General features: G+C 44.8%; 1 protein-coding gene across 1 annotated transcript in view; it reads left to right on the top strand.

Moving 5' to 3' along the window:
- Positions 1-12,923, top strand: part of LOC124550758 (serine/threonine-protein kinase SIK1-like) — a 454,642-nt gene that overhangs the window by 184,381 nt on the left and 257,338 nt on the right. The window lies entirely within an intron of this gene.

Genomic DNA, 12,923 nt, shown 5'->3' with positions numbered 1-12,923 from the left:
GCACTTTACGTACCACTGTCATTACCTCCCTTTTCTGTTCCAGTCGCGTATGGTTCGCGGGAAGAACGACTGTCGGAAAGCCTCCGTGCGCGCTCGAGTATCTCTAATTTTACATTCGTGATCTCCTCGGGAGGTATAAGTAGGGGGAAGCAATATAGGGTGTTACAAAAATGTACGGCCAAACTTTCAGGAAACATTCCTCACACACAAACAAAGAAGGTATGTTATGTGGACATGTGTCCGGAAACGCTTACTTTCCATGTTAGAGCTCATTTTATTACTTCTCTTCAAATCACATTAATCATGGAATGGAAACACACAGCAACAGAACGTACCAGCGTGACTTCAAACACTTTGTTACAGGAAATGTTCAAAATGTCCTCTGTTAGCGAGGATACATGCATCCACCCTCCGTCGCATGGAATCCCTGATGCGCTGATGCAGTCCTGGAGAATGGCGTGTTGTATCACAGCCGTCTCTACATTTGCTACCGGGGTTGCGTAGACAAGAGCTTTCAAATGCCCCCATAAATGAAAGTCAAGAGGGTTGAGGTCAGGAGAGCGTGGAGGCCATGGAATTGTTCCGCCTCTACCAATCCATCGGTCACCGAATCTGTTGTTGAGAAGCGTACGAACACTTCGACTGAAATGTGCAGGAGCTTCATCGTGCATGAACCACATGTTGTGTCGTACTTGTAAAGGCACATGTTCTAGCAGCACAGGTAGAGTATCCCGTATCAAATCATGATAACGTGCTCCATTGAGCGTAGGTGGACGAAACTAAAATGAGTTCTAACATGGAAAGTAAGCGTTTCCGGACACATGTCCACATAACATCTTTTCTTTATTTGTGTGTGAGGAATGTTTCGTGAAAGTTTGGCCGTACCTTTTTGTAACACCCTGTATATTCGATACCTCATCCAGAAACACACCCTCTCGAAACCTGGACAGCAAGCTACACCGCAATGCAGAGCGCCTCTCTTTCAGAGTCTGCCACTTGAGTTTGCTAAACATCTCCGTAACGCTATCACGCTTACCAAATAACCCTGTGACGAAACGCGCCGCTCTTCTTTGGATCTTCTCTGTCAACCCGACCTGGTACGGATCCCACACTGATGAACAATACTCAAGTATAGGTCGAACTTGTGTTTTGTAAGCCATCTCCTTTGTTGATGGACTAAATTTTCTAAGGACTCTTTCAATGAATCTCAACCTGGCACCCGCCTTACCAACAATTAATTTTATATGATAATTCCACTTTAAATCGTTCCATACGCATACTCCCAGATATTTTACAGAAGTAACTGCTACCAAGTGTTTGTTCCGCTATCATATAGTCATATAATAAAGGATCCTTCTTTCTATGTATTCGCAATACATTACATTTGTCTATGTTAAAGGTCAGTCGCCACTCCCTGCACCAAGTGCCTATCCGCTGCAGATCTTCCTGCATTTCGCTGCAGTTTTCTAATGCTGCAACTTCTCTGTACACTACAGCATCATCCGCGAAAAGCCGTATGGAACTTCCGACACTATCTGCTAGGTCATTTATATATATTGTGAAAAGCAATGGTCCCATAACACTCCCCTGTGGCACGCCAGAGATTACTTTAACGTCTGTAGACGTCTCTCCATTGATAACAACATGCTGTGTTCTGTTTGCTAAAAACTCTTCAATCCAGCCACACAGCTGGTCTGATATGCCGTAGGCTCTTACTTTATCAGTCGACAGTGCGGAACTGTATCGAACGCCTTCCGGAAGTCAAGGAAAATACCATCTACCTGGGAGCCTGTATCTAATATTTTCTGGGTCTCATGAACAAATAAAGCGAGTCCAACCAAATGACCAAGTAACTCACAAAGATGGCCTTACTAAGAAGACAAATTTCCCAAGAACCAACTCCAGCCGGAAGGAGGTGGGGAACGAATATGTTCATAAATCCAGGACAGGAAGAGAGATGGTAAATGGACAGCGCTCGCATGTTACAGTAGTGAGAACATGTGTATTTGAAGTCTTCATAGCCCAGTCTGGACGCGAGAAATGGTTATATGACTGCCAGTCTTTCGTGTTATGTTTTACGTAGCTTCTGTCATTACTGTATCCCTTTTAATTCAGCTGTAGCCGAGCGGCTCGAGGCGCTTCAGTCTGGAACCGCGCGACCGCTGTGTGTGATGTCCTTAGGTTAGTTAGATTTAAGTAGTTCTAAGTCTAGGGGACTGATGACCTCAGATTTTAAGTCCCATGTGCTTCGAACCATTTGAACCATTTTTAGTTCAAGATGTTGCGAGTAATAGGAAGTTCAGATATTCTTTTCTTTTTATCTTAAAACGATTGTATCAGTCATGTGAACATACCTTTAGCTCGCAGTAACTTAATGTGACAGTAAGTTTTTCTTTTCTCTAACCAGCCTTTCCTCCACAGGTAATCTACCCTCTTTCCAAAAGTAGCAAATCACCGTCTGAGCTCCACAAATTTGAAACACAAACTGATGCCTGTGCAAGCATGTTTGTACTGCGTGGAGACGAAGGATGTGTTCGCATGGTCGGACAAAACGCTTGATCATGCGTGCTTGTCAATTTTGCACTTACCTGTGTGCTCAACCAAAGGAAGCTGTTTGCATGTAACTGCTCCCTTCTCTTCTACTATCACAATCCCCATTTAGATTTTTCTGTCCTTTTCGTAAGAAAGGATCAATAAATATATGCGTGTATTATTCGTTCAGCGGTTAGGAACGAGACTTATTTTGCTGGTCGCCTTTTCTACTTTCACGGGTCTATAATGATATTCATTAAAGATAAAATAAAGCAGTTAAAAGCAGACGGTTTACTAACGTTATCACTCTACAAAGTATTTGTGGAAGAAGGCAGACGTCTACCTGAACCTTGCGAGGTGCCAGGGTGGAGAAGAGTTTGTACCTCTTTAATTCAGACGAATTTTGCAAGCCGGCCGAAGTGGCCGTGCGGTTAAAGGCGCTGCAGTCTGGAACCGCCAGACCGCTACGGTCGCAGGTTCGAATCCTGCCTCGGGCATGGGTGTGTGTGATGTCCTTAGGTTAGTTAGGTTTAAGTAGTTCTAAGTTCTAGGGGACTAATGACCTCAGCAGTTAAGTCCCATAGTGCTCAGAGCCATTTTCGAATTTTGCATGAGAACGAGACATGCACTCCCCCCCCTCCTTATCTACCAGCTAATTAATTATCTGGACAACGGTAACGGAAGAAAATGATGGTGGACCCTGCTAGTTGGTAAAACAATAATTGTAAAACTCACAATAATTTAATAAAAATCGTAATCTACTCAGAAAAAAGAGAACTTTACCATAATAAACAACAGGAAATGGGATTCTGCATATATCTACGAAATGATATGCGGATTCAGTATAACAGTGAGATTTATAATACATCAGAACATAAATGCACATGATTATCGACACGAACAGTAGGTTAAAGGATAGGGTATACTGAACTATTATAAGAGTTGGCTCGAGAACAAGGGGCTCCTACTCTCTCTGTGATGCAGTAGATTGACGATAATGACTGGAGGTCCTAATGAATCAAATGTTAATCTCCCGGCTATATAGCAGTATCGCAATTAGTAGTGAGAGCTCAAATGGGATGACATGGAGAAACAAGCAAGGTGGACTTCTAACAAAGCGAGCGCGCGTGCTGCTGAGGGATTCAGTATAAAATTGATGAGGTCCTGCAATGTCGGAGCGGCAAAATACTGTACCAGTACTGAAATCTGCTGTTCTCAAAAAATGGTTCAAATGGCTCTGAGCACTATGGGACTCAACTGCTGTGGTCATAAGTCCCCTAGAACTTAGAACTACTTAAACCTAACTAACCTAAGGACAGCACACAACACCCAGCCATCACGAGGCAGAGAAAATCTCTGACCCCGCCGGGAATCGAACCCGGGAACCCGGGCGTGGGAAGCGAGAACGCTACCGCACGACCACGAGATGCGGGCTGCTGTTCTCACTACTGTAACATGCGAGCGCTGTCCATTTACCATCTCTCTTCCTGTCCTGGATTTATGAACATATTCGTTCCCCACCCCCTTCCGGCTGGAGTTGGTTCTTGGGAAATTTGTCTTCTTAGTAAGGCCATCTTTGTGAGTTACTTGGTCGTTTGGTTGGACTTATATTAAAAGTAAAACATTAAAATATATTCCACATCCGTCATTCGTTCAGGCGTGATAGGCTTTCGATTTAATGCCGCTAAGACAAAGCTACTTCTTCTGAAAAAGAGCGACCAAGTCGCAAGACCGTCTGACTCTGACGAAGATCAAATCCCGAATCTCCGCGCCCGCACAACGCAAGAGCGAAGCCAACATTGCTCAACTCCCTACCATCCTCCAAAACCGCGAATCAGCATTTATTTCTGATTCCAAAATTCGCCCATACCGTCTCAGAAGATCATTCGCGCCAATAGCGACCGTTCCTTCCAATTTCGAGTTGGGCTTTATGACGTCAACTAGCCTCAGTTTAAGTTGACCAATCATGCCTCTGCTATTCAGCTGAGGGCACTGAACTTGCCGTTTGACTGGCTACGAAAACAACCTGCCTAGACCACCGGTCATCCGGCGCGAGTCAGTCACACCCAGCAGAGCACTGTCCACAATGCAGTCAGTCGGTGCTAGGAGTCCTCGTTCCGGACGCGCTGGAATGGTAAACACACAAACTGCGGCGACACTCAGACGTCTCGCAGGTCGTTTCGCCCTGCATACAGTAGGCGAAACTCGACCGACGTCTGTATGAACCCCTCAGAATGCGGGGAAGTGCAGCCCCCCACCGGAAATGCAGTGTGCCGCGTCTGTCTTCTCATCGTACTGTGGAGAACTTGTTTCAGGCTTTGCTGCCTCAGATTTTCTCCGCTCTCCGCAATACGTCACCATCGAGAAGCTCCGCCAAGTTCGCACGCACTGTTACGTGTTGAAGCGATTAAGTTTCACGTTGTTGCTGTTTATTTTTGTCTTCTGTCAAGTTTATTCGTTATGTTTGACATTAATAATGCCGAATTGTCCTATGGCTGCGTGTGGAAACTGTAATCAGAAGACTAAAAGGCAGTAGTATTACCTGTCATAAGTTCCCTCAAATTCCTGAAACATTTGCTCGGTGGGTTCAGCTCTGTAGCAGTAGTGACAGCATTAACATTAAAAATGCTACTGCCTGTAGCATACGCTTTAGAGAGGACGATTATTTACGGTATCTACGAGGGCTGTCCAGAAAGTAAGTTACGATTGATCGCTAAATGAAAATCAGAAATGTTTCATTTGTAACAGTTAGCTACACCTTTCAGCTACTTCTCTACGTAGTCGCCGTTCTGACTCAGACATTCGTCGTAGCGTTGTACAAACTTTCCAATACCCTCATCATAGAAGGCAGCCGCCAGTGCTTTCCGCCAATTCTCTACGCTGGCCTAAAGCTCGTTGTCTGTGCCAAAATGTTGTCTTCATAGCCAGCGGTTCGTTTGAGCAGAGATGAAACTCAGTGGCAGACAATTACGGGCTGTATTGTGGGTAACCAAACATTTCCAATTAAAACGGTGCAGGAACATCTTCATTGCCCCTGCAGAATGAGGCTGAGAATTGTCTTGAAGAAACCGCACGACAGTTATGTAATGTTGGTTGCATAGCTTCAGGGGAAAATTCTCACCAGGCCCTCGTACTTGGAGGGAGACACTATTTTCTATAACATGTTTACGCTCTCACTAAGAGCTCAGGAATTAAAAGAGCGACATAATTCTACCTAGAGTCATACTAGAGACACTGCCCAACACATCTTTGCAAAGCTTTATCGGATTTTGATAGTCGTTTTCATTTCGCGACCGATCGTAACTTACTTTCTGGACAGCCGTCGTATAAGCTTCAACCAAAATAAGTCTTAAAGCCGACTGCAAATTCTATAAGCTCATAAGCTCGTGAAACTCGTAAACGTGCACTTAACATGCTAGAAAAAGTAGATCAAAGCATAGAATCAGAGAAAGGTCTTATCGAGGATGAAAAAAAAAACTGAATGAAGAATTATCACGCGTGAGAGAAAAGATATTGTTATCCGCTATTACTGTTCCACGCGTTAAGCAAGCAGAGGAAGTAATGCCAAGCATTCAGTATCGACACAGTGCTGACGACTAAAGTACACAAAAGTTTTGCTAAAAGCACTTCATGAGCAAGCAAAAACAAGTTTAAGTGAAGCGGAAAATTTGTGTGTGTTGAGCATTTGATCAAATGATTGGCATATGCTACGATGAAGAAAGTGACGCCATATACGGACCATATAGCCAGGTACAGGTTGTTATGGCATGTATTTTATGTGGATATGTAATAACCTTGTTGCTCCCTACACAGGTGCGGCTAAGCTCTCTCGGTCTCTCCCCCCACCACGCTGCCCTCCGACGTCAGGGAGACCACTGCCGAAGTGCCTCTAGTGTGATCCCTCGAAACTAAGCAGGCGACCCGGATGACATCTCCTGTCGTCTAACGGAACTACGTGCACGCACCTATGACAGTGGTTTAGGGGGGGGGGCCTTCCTCTCTGTATATGGTATTCTGTGGCCGCGTCCTCTGATGCCCACCTCGCACAGGCCACACAGGGAAGTAACCCAACATGCTTAGGAATCAAGTGAAAAGTATTTTCAGAAACATCGTCCAGTACGCCTTAGATAAGTTCGTACCGACTAAGGTCCAAAGCGAGGGGAAAGATCCACCGTGGTATAACAATCATGTACGAAAGGTACTACGGAAACAAAGAAAGCTTCATCATAGGTTTAAGAGTAGTCGAATCATAGCTGATAAGGAAAAGCTGAACGAAGCGAAAAAGAGCGTAAAGAGAGCAATGAGAGAAGCATTCAACGAATTCGAACATAAAACATTGGCAAACAATCTAAACAAGAACCCTAAAAAGTTTTGGTCATATGTAAAATCGGTAAGCGGATCTAAATCCCCTATTCAGTCACTCGTTGACCACGATGGCACCGAAACAGAGGACGACCGAAGAAAGGCAGAAATACTGAATTCAGTGTTCCGAAACTGTTTCACTGCGGAAAATCGTAACACGGTCCCTGACTTCAGCCGTCGCACGGACGCCAAAATGGAAAATATTGAAATAAACGATATCGGAATTGAAAAACAACTGCTATCACTTAGTAGCGGAAAAGCATCCGGACCAGACGAGATACCCTTAAGATTCTACAGTGATTATGCTAAAGAACTTGCCCCCTTTCTATCAGCAATTTATCGTAGATCGCTGGAAGAACGTAAAGTACCTAGCGACTGGAAGAAAGCGCAGGTCGTTCCCATTTTCAAGAAAGGTCATAAATCAGATGCGAATAATTATAGGCCTATTTCGCTTACGTCAATCTGTTGTAGAATAATGGAACATGTTTTGTGTTCTCGTATTATGACGTTCTTAGATAATACAAATCTCCTTCATCATAACCAACATGGATTCCGCAAACAGAGATCATGTGAAACTCAGCTCGCCCTATTTGCCCAAGAAATTCACAGTGCCGTAGACACTGGCGAGCAGATTGATGCCGTATTCCTGGACTTCAGGAAGGCATTTGATACGGTTCCGCACTTACGTTTAGTGAAAAAAATACGAGCTTACGGAATATCGGACCAGGTTTGTGACTGGATTCAGGATTTCCTAGAAGAAAGAACACAACATGTCATTCTTAACGGTTCAAAATCTGCAGATGTAGAGGTAATTTCGGGAGTACCGCAGGGAAGCGTGATAGGACCTTTATTGTTTACAATATACATAAATGACTTAGTTGACAACATCGGTAGCTCCGTGAGGCTATTTGCAGATGACACGGTTGTCTACAAGAAAGTAGCAACATCAGAAGACTCGTACGTACTCCAGGAGGACCTGCAGAGGATTAATGCATGGTGCGACAGCTGGCAGCTTTCCCTAAACGTAGATAAATGTAATATAATGCGCATACATAGGGGCAGAAATCCATTCCAGTACGATTATGCCATAGGTGGTAAATCATTGGAAGCGGTAACGACCGTAAAATACTTAGGAGTTACTATCCGGAGCGATCTGAAGTGGAATGATCACATAAAACAAATAGTGGGAAAAGCAGGCGCCAGGTTGAGATTCATAGGAAGAATTCTAAGAAAATGTGACTCATCGACGAAAGAAGTAGCTTACAAAACGCTTGTTCGTCCGATTCTTGAGTATTGCTCATCAGTATGGGACCCTTACCAGGTTGGATTAATAGAAGAGATAGACATGATCCAGCGAAAAGCAGCGCGATTCGTCATAGGGACATTTAGTCAGCGCGAGAGCGTTACGGAGATGCTGAACAAGCTCCAGTGGCGGACACTTCAAGAAAGGCGTTACGCAATACGGAGAGGTTTATTATCGAAATTACGAGAGAGCACATTCCGGGAAGAGATGGGCAACATATTACTACCGCCCACATATATCTCGCGTAATGATCACAACGAAAAGATCCGAGAAATTAGAGCAAATACGGAGACTTACAAGCAGTCGTTCTTTCCACGCACAATTCGTGAATGGAACAGGGAAGGGGGGATCAGATAGTGGTACAATAAGTACCCTCCGCCACACACCGTAAGGTGGCTCGCGGAGTATAGATGTAGATGTAGATGTAGATGTATTTTTGAGCTCTCAGTACAAATACTCTAATTACAATAACCTTTTCGGTCTGTTACCACCGTGCAATGAGATATAACATCAATAAAATTGATGAAAATTAGAGGCGACATGCAAAAGAGGGCTTGGAACCTCTCAACCTATAAGGGACAATAAAAAAAGTTCCGTTCGAAGGCCATACAGCCAGAATCAGTACGCCAATCACGCAAAATCGCTGTCGTCATTCAGGCAGTCACAATTCCCCCCCCCCCCCTCCCACTCCCACTACCCACGGAGGCACCAGGCTGAAGACACCCGTCTGTGAATCACCGGGTCCTGCTGCGTGAAAGAAGTCCGTAACTGCATACTGCACATCCTCGTCCGATAGGAATCATTGACCCTTCAGGGCCTTTTTTAAGGGACAGAAGGGTTGATCACATGGGGAGAGATCAGGGCTGGTGTTAGTCTCCCGCTTGAGTTAGCGTAACTTCTGCGTTGCAGCATTTCTGATATGGGGACATTCGCTGTCATGAAGCGGTACGGAACTTGGTGCACCATTCCACAAATGTGGTTTTCGACAGACGTGCTGTCCCATACTCATCCATTATTCTCCAGTGGATGTCTGCCGGTGCTTGTCCTTCGACAACCAACCAAACAATAACAGCACGCTGATCCTGTTTAGATTGCATTTGGTAACAAGGCTGTAGTTCACGTTTCGTGTCGGAAAAACACGAATGCCACACTACTACTACGTATCGGTGTTGGTACACTCGCATCGGACTCTCCCTGCGTCGCACATACGCTCTAGGAACGCAAACTGATAAATCAGATCCACTTATTGGTAAGTTTTTTTGCCCATACAGTAGTTCCCTTGCGGCCTATTGATCAAAAATACTTACTAATACACCTTCAGAAATCAAAATATATACACGGTCAATATTGTGCAATAACTATAACTGCACTTGTGTTTCATGTATACTACATAGACGATTAATACATTTTAATTGTAATTAAATGAATAGTGGAAGCTTATTATTTCCCCAACAGCATTCAGTACATCAGACACATATAGTCTGATATTCTTTAGGATTGTCTGAAATTATATGTTAGCATCACTATGGATACCTAAACAAAAGTATCGAATAAATCAAAAACGCTACTTTGCTTTTGTTCTACAGTACTGATTTTTTTGTGTTGACCAGTTTTCGGCTTACAAGGCCATCTTCACATGCTTTACTATTTTTACCAAAGAACTTACAGTGTTTATAAACGACATTGAAAATGAAGTTACACATCTAGATTGAAGCAGAAACGTACACTAAATAACATCTTTGACAGTGTGGTGCTAACATAATGTATAAAGTTGAACAGTACATAAAGTGAGTAAACAATAAAAAACTTCATCGGAAATCTGGAACAGCAAGCCTACATAACTGAATGAAATGTTCTCGGGTTTCCAACCGCCTCAATTGCTTAAAACTACACGAGCTTTCGACCTAGCACTCCTTGGCCATTGTCAAGTCATATCACTTGACAATGGCCAAGGAGTGCTTGGCCGAAAGCTTGTGTAGTTTTAAGCACTTGGCGCAGTTGGAAACCCGAGAACATTTTATTCAATGTTATCGCCGCGAGACTCTGCATTCATACAAGCCTACATAACTGTTTATATCAACAAACAAAACAATAAAATGAAATAAAATTAGTACTTGACAAGGCTACTTCAGGAGGCATAAAACATGCAGAGTGACAAATAAACCAATTAAAAAAAAGAATTATCATTGTAACTACAGAATGTATGGAGAACTTAGGCAATATCAGTAGGATAAACAGAAATGAATAGATGCAAGGAAATTGAGGAGTGTGAGGAAACATTACGAAATGCCATCTTTGAGAGAGTGGTGGTACTACATTTTAAAAAGTAAAAAGTTAACCAATAAACAAATATAAAATGAGCAAATAGGAAAGACATTAACACTTTACTCAAAACTGTGCTTATGTAACAGTTTGCATTAAATAAATGAACTAATTAAATAAAAACAAGCCTCAATGAGACAAATTGGAGAAGTGCTAGTGAAAAGAAAGACTCAAAAATTTTAAGTACCGACATATGGGTTACATAGGCAATTTCGGTAAAATAAAAGAACTCTGTGAATGAAGGAAACATTACTCATTACTAACAGTAGTGACTACCTGATCAAAATTAATGGCTAACATTTATTACAGTGAAATGCTTCTGTTTGATGAAAGATTTGACATTCAGAGAGAAAGTTACTCGCAACTGAAAATAGAACAGTCGTATTGAATATGTTGGGAATCCTGTTTAACAGATTGGAAAATCCGTGCATTTCTTTTGAGCGTATGAGCCTGTCTGCAAAAATCAGTGTTGTGGAAGGTGCCAAGTACTTAATGATACGAAAGAGATACTGTGCGATGGGGAAGCTTGTTGAAAGGAGGATGTACGAAGAAGGAGATGGTGGTGGTGGTGGTGGTGGTGGTGGTGGTGAACTAGCTGTTGACAATGGAGTTTGGATCATTAACGCCTGCAATATGGGCCCTGAAACGAACCCCTGAGGAGCACAAGAACTGCGACATAATGAACTCCCCTCCTGAGCCGGCTTTATCTCGCATGGCGCTTTGTACTGTAGGCACAGTGAGGCAGCCGCTACTTTTGTCGACACCCAACGAAGCCGGTGAGTATTTCCACGGCGAGCCGGCGTTACGTAACAGGCTTAGCGGCGTATCTCTGGGCGCACCAGCAACAATCGATACGGCGTGGTCGACCTTTCCCTCGCGTACTGCATTTTCCTTTGCTTCCCTCCACCGGCGCGTCGCGGTCTTCTATAAGGGTCCGCCCCCTACAAGTTTCAGCGAGGGCTGCCCAGTCGAGAGGAGTCCTTGGTGGCCCAGCGCAGGAGAAGGCACCGAGAGCGGAATTTTTCCGTTGCAGGAGCGAGAATGTAACATCTACATCTACATGATTACTCTGCAATTCACATTTAAGTGCTTGGCAGAGGGTTCATCGAACCACAGTCACACTATCTCTCTACCATTCCACTCCCGAACAGCGCGCGGGAAAAACGAACACCTCAACCTTTCTGTTCGAGCTCTGATTTCTCTTATTTTATTTTGATGATCATTCCTACCTATGTAGGTTGGGCTCAACAAAATATTTTCGCATTCGCAAGAGAAAGTTGGTGACTGACATTTCGTAAATACACTCCTGGAAATTGAAATAAGAACACCGTGAATTCATTGTCCCAGGAAGGGGAAACTTTATTGACACATTCCTGGGGTCAGATACATCACATGATCACACTGACAGAACCACAGGCACATAGACACAGTCAACAAAGCATGCACAATGTCGGCACTAGTACAGTGTATATCCACCTTTCGCAGCAATGCAGGCTGCTGTTCTCCCATGGAGACGATCGTAGAGATGCTGGATGGAGTCCTGTGGAACGGCTTGCCATGCCATTTCCACCTGGCGCCTCAGTTGGACCAGCGTTCGTGCTGGACGTGCAGACCGCGTGAGACGACACTTCATCCAGTCCCAAACATGCTCAATGGGGGACAGATCCGGAGATCTTGCTGGCCAGGGTAGTTGACTTACACCTTCTAGAGCACGTTGGGTGGCACGGGATACATGCGGACGTGCATTGTCCTGTTGGAACAGCAAGTTCCCTTGCCGGTCTAGGACTGGTAGAACGAAGAACGATGGGTTCGATGACGGTTTGGATGTACCGTGCACTATTCAGTGTCCCCTCGACGATCACCAGTGGTGTACGGCCAGTGTAGGAGATCGCTCCCCACACCATGATGCCGGGTGTTGGCCCTGTGTGCCTCGGTCGTATGCAGTCCTGACTGTGGCGCTCACCTGCACGGCGCCAAACACGCATACGACCATCATTGGCACCAAGACAGAAGCGACTCTCATCGCTGAAGACGACACGTCTCCATTCGTCCCTCCATTCACGCCTGTCGCGACACCACTGGAGGCGGGCTGCACGATGTTGGGGCGTGAGCGGAAGACGGCCTAACGGTGTGCGGGACCGTAGCCCAGCTTCATGGAGACGGTTGCGAATGGTCCTCGCCGATACCCCAGGAGCAACAGTGTCCCTAATTTGCTGGGAAGTGGCGGTGCGGTCCCCTACGGCACTGCGTAGGATCCTACGGTCTTGGCGTGCATCCGTGCGTCGCTGCGGTCCGGTCCCAGGTCGACGGGCACGTGCACCTTCCGCCGACCACTGGCGACAACATCGATGTACTGTGGAGACCTCACGCCCCACGTGTTGAGCAATTCGGCGGTACGCCCACC

The sequence above is a fragment of the Schistocerca americana genome, chromosome 9 (genome assembly GCF_021461395.2).
Source record: "Schistocerca americana isolate TAMUIC-IGC-003095 chromosome 9, iqSchAmer2.1, whole genome shotgun sequence".
Taxonomy (NCBI): Eukaryota; Metazoa; Arthropoda; class Insecta; order Orthoptera; family Acrididae; genus Schistocerca; species Schistocerca americana.
The sequence above is the reverse complement of the archived record's forward strand: the minus strand, read 5'-3'. Positions and strand labels throughout refer to the sequence as shown.